This window comes from Tachyglossus aculeatus, chromosome 23, assembly GCF_015852505.1.
Source record: "Tachyglossus aculeatus isolate mTacAcu1 chromosome 23, mTacAcu1.pri, whole genome shotgun sequence".
NCBI lineage: Eukaryota > Metazoa > Chordata > Mammalia > Monotremata > Tachyglossidae > Tachyglossus > Tachyglossus aculeatus.
This window is the reverse complement of record NC_052088.1, coordinates 35,122,275-35,126,310: the sequence shown is the minus strand read 5'-3', so window position 1 is coordinate 35,126,310 and position 4,036 is coordinate 35,122,275. Positions and strand designations below refer to the sequence as shown.

The 4,036-nt window shown below is 47.0% G+C and overlaps 1 non-coding gene across 1 annotated transcript; it reads right to left on the bottom strand.

Moving 5' to 3' along the window:
- Window positions 1-3,032: 3,032 nt before the first annotated feature.
- Window positions 3,033-3,158, bottom strand: LOC119944963. The gene has a single exon (XR_005456102.1). It is a non-coding gene; the product is annotated as a U6atac minor spliceosomal RNA (small nuclear RNA).
- Window positions 3,159-4,036: the final 878 nt, after the last annotated feature.

Genomic DNA, 4,036 nt, shown 5'->3' with positions numbered 1-4,036 from the left:
ACAGTGCTCTGCACACAGTAAACACTCAATAAATACGATTGATTGATTGATCATGCAGCGGATGATTGGTGCAGGTAGGATTCGAACCCAGGTCCTTCTGACTTCAAAGCCCGTGCTCTATCCACCAGGCCACACCGCTTCCCTGAATTGGAGCATTTTTAGACCGTGAGCCCGTTGTGGGCAGGGACTGTCTCTCTTTGTTGCCGAATTGTACTTTCAAGCGCCTAGTTCCGTGCTCTGCACACAGTCAGCGCTCAATAAATAGGATTAAATGATTGAATCTGGTCTTTCGTCGGCAGAAGCCCGCTCGCGCTTTCCCTTCTGTTCCTCTCTGCTTGGCGCTCGACCCAACTTGAGCCCTTGGAGTTTGGCAGGGTGGAGCTGGAAGAGACGTGCACAGTGCAGAGGCCAGGAGCCTGACTCCCAAGACCTGTGTTAAAGTTGGGAATGTCCCTCCGTCCCTCCTCTGGAGATTGCCGGAGAAGCCGATCCCTCTCCCTTCCAAACCGCTGAGCCAAAGCCCCAAAGCCCTTTTAGGTCTGAAGGTTGCTTCTCGTCGGCCATCATTTCTGCAAAAAGTCAGGAACTCTTCATTTCTCCTCCCCAGGACAGACACTTATTATTTTTTTTTTGTCGTGTGTGTGTGTGTGAACTTTTGTGTGTGTGTGTGTGCATGTTGTGCTTCTTTGGCAGCTAGCCGTCCTCCAGAGATCCCATCCTGGAACGCGACCAGAAATGAGTTCCGTGCCTGAGGAACATTGTGAAATTGCTAGGAGAGGAACCTCTCTGATTCCAAAGACGAAATCCCGGCTCCGGGTGGCTAGAGTAATAATAATAATAATTAATAATTATGATACTTGTTCAGTGCTTACTATGTGCCAAGCACTGTTCTAAGCTCTGGGGTAGACACAAGTTAATCAGATCGGACACAGATCCGATCCCAGGTGGGGCTCACGGTCTCTACCCCCATTTTACAGATGAAGTAATTGAGGCCCAGAGAAGGGGAGCGACTTGCCCAGGGTCACCCAACAGACAGGTGGTGGAGCCGGGATTAGAACTCAGGTCCTTGTGACTCCCAAGCCTGGGCTGTAACGACTAGGCCATGCTGGTGTTCCTGGGTCCAGATGGAGGGAGCTTGGTTTCTGGGTAGGGAGAGTAGCGAGCAGGAAAGGCCAGGTCCGCCTTCAATCAATCAATCAATCAATCAATCAATCAATCAATCGTATTTATTGAGTGCTTACTATGTGCAGAGCACTGTACTAAGCGCTGGGGAAGTACAAATTGGCAACACATAGAGACAGTCCCTACCCAACAGTGGGCTCACAGTCTAAAAGGGGGAGACAGAGAACAGAACCAAACATACCAACAAAATAAAATAAATAGGATAGAAATGTACAAGTAAAATAAATAAATAAATAAATAAATAAATAAATAAATAGAGTAATAAATATGTACAACCATATATACATATATACAGGTGCTGTGGGGAAGGGAAGGAGGTAAGATGGGGGGATGGAGAGGGGGACGAGGGGGAGAGGAAGGAAGGGGCTCAGTCTGGGAAGGTCTCCTGGAGGAGGTGAGCTCTCAGCAGACTCGCAAACGTCAGTCTTTGCTCCCATCCCTTGGAGGGAGGCCGGAGCGTCTCGCAAACTCCTCCTCTGGGACGTGGCGCTCAATAAATGCTGGAGGCGAGCGTTGGGAGCCGCATTGGAACGGCCTCGTCGCTGAGCATCGGAGCGGAGTTCGTGGAACCACAGACCGGGGCAGAGTCAGGACGCCGCTGAAAATGGCAGCCACCGTGCCGGGGGAGTCTGCAGGATTGCGTCCAGTCTACAGTGCCCTGCACGTAGTAAGCGCTTAATCAATACGATTCAACGAATCCAGAAGCAGCATGGCCTAGTGGAAAGAGCACGGGCCTGAGAGGTCAGACTGTGAGCCCACTGTTGGGTAGGGACTGTCTCTATATGTTGCCAACTTGTACTTCCCAAGCGCTTAGTACAGTGCTCTGCACACAGTAAGCGCTCAATAAATACGATTGATGATGATGATGACCTAGGTTCTAATCCCTGCTCCGCTCCTTGTCATAATAATAATAATTAATAATAACGATAGTATTAGTTAAATGCTTACTATGTGCCAAGCACTGTTCTAAGCACTGGAGTAGATAAACGATCATCGGGTTGGACACAGTCTCTGTCCCACATGGGGCTCACAGTCTTCATCCCCATTTTACAGATGAGGTAACTGAGGCCCAGAGAAGTGAAGCGACTTGCCCAAGGTCACACAGCTGACAAGTGGCAGAGCTGGGATTAGAACCCAGGACCTTCTGACTGACTCCAAGGCCCATGGTCTATCCTCTACACCATGCTGCTTCCGTGTGACCTTGGGCAAGTCTCTTCACTTCTCTAGGCCTCAGTTACCTCCTCTGCAAAATGGGGATGAAGACCGTGAGCCCCATGTGGGACAGGGACTGTGTCCAATCTGATTAGTTTATATCTACTCGAGCTCTTAGAAGAGTGGTTGACACAGTGCTAAATGAATAGCACAATTATTATTATTATTATTATTATTATTATTATTATTATTACTATTATCTACCCCAGTGCTTAGTGCAGTGCTTGGCATATAAGAGGGGCTTAACAAACTTATAATAATAAAAATTATTATTAGTTTCTGGGTAGGGAGAGTAGTGAGCAGTCTTCTAGACTGTGAGCCAACCGTTGGGTAGGGACCCTCTCTACATGTTGTACTTCCCAAGCGCTTAGTACAGTGCTCTGCACACAGTAAGCACTCAATAAATACGATTGAATTGAATTGAATCATTGTGGTATTGGTTAAGCGCTTTAGGCACTGTACAAAGCGCTGAGGTGGATACAAGTCATTTGGGGTGGACACAGTTCCTGTCCCACATGGGGCTCACAGTCTTAACCCCATTTTGCAGATGAGGTAACCGAGGCACTGGGAAGTGATTTGCCCAAGGCCACACAGCAGATGAGTGACAGAGGAGGGATAAGAACCCATGCTGCTTCCCCAAAACTTGGTTAGATGCCACAAAGTAGGTGGTAATACCTTAACCAAATATTTGTGGTAAAAGCCACTAGGACCTCTTCCATCCTTCTCAAGGGGAGTGTTAACCTTCCGGGGTATTTATTGAACATCCAATATGTCAGGATGAATTAGCTGTATAATAATTGATTTTACAAGTAAATATGCACATATATGTGCACTGAGAAGCAGTATGGCCTAATGGATAGAACGCAGGCCTAGGAGTCTGAAGGACCTGGGTTCTAATCCCAGCTCCGCCACTTGTCTGCTGTGTGACCTTGGGTAAGTCACTTCACTTCTCTGTGCCCCAGTGACCTCATATGTAAAATGGGGATTAAGACTCTGAGCCCTATGTGGGACAGGGACTCTATCCAACCTGATCGACTTGTATCCACCCCAGCACTTAGTAGAGTGCCTGGCACATAGTAAAAGTTGAACAAATACTATAAAAAGAAAACCAAACAAATACCACTGCTGTTACTATTCTCTTACTTTTCCCTGCAGCTTCTATACCCCACGCTGACCTATCTGGTCATTTTGGGTTCTCTGTAGAGAGAGAAAGTGTGTGTGTGTGTGTGTGTGTGTGTGTGTGTGTGTGTGTGTGTGTGTGTGTCCCCTTAATTAGGCCAATTAAAGATAGTATTTGTTAAGTGTTGACTGTTTTCCAAGCATTGTACTAAAGTAATCAGGTTGGACAAAGTCCCTGTTCCAAATGGGGCTCACAGTCTAAGAGGAAAGGACGACAGGTATTGAATCCCGATGTTACAAATGAGGAAACTGAGGCACAGAGAAATGGCTTGCCTGAGGTCAACCAGCAGGTAAGTGGCAGATCCAGGATTAGAATCCAGGTCCTCTGTTTCCCAGGCGTGGTCATCTATGGGAGAATAAACCATGACAGAATTGATAGTAATAATAATAATAATGATGATGGTATTTGTTAAGCACTTACTCTATGTGCAAAGCACTGTTCTAAGTGCTGAGGCAGATACAA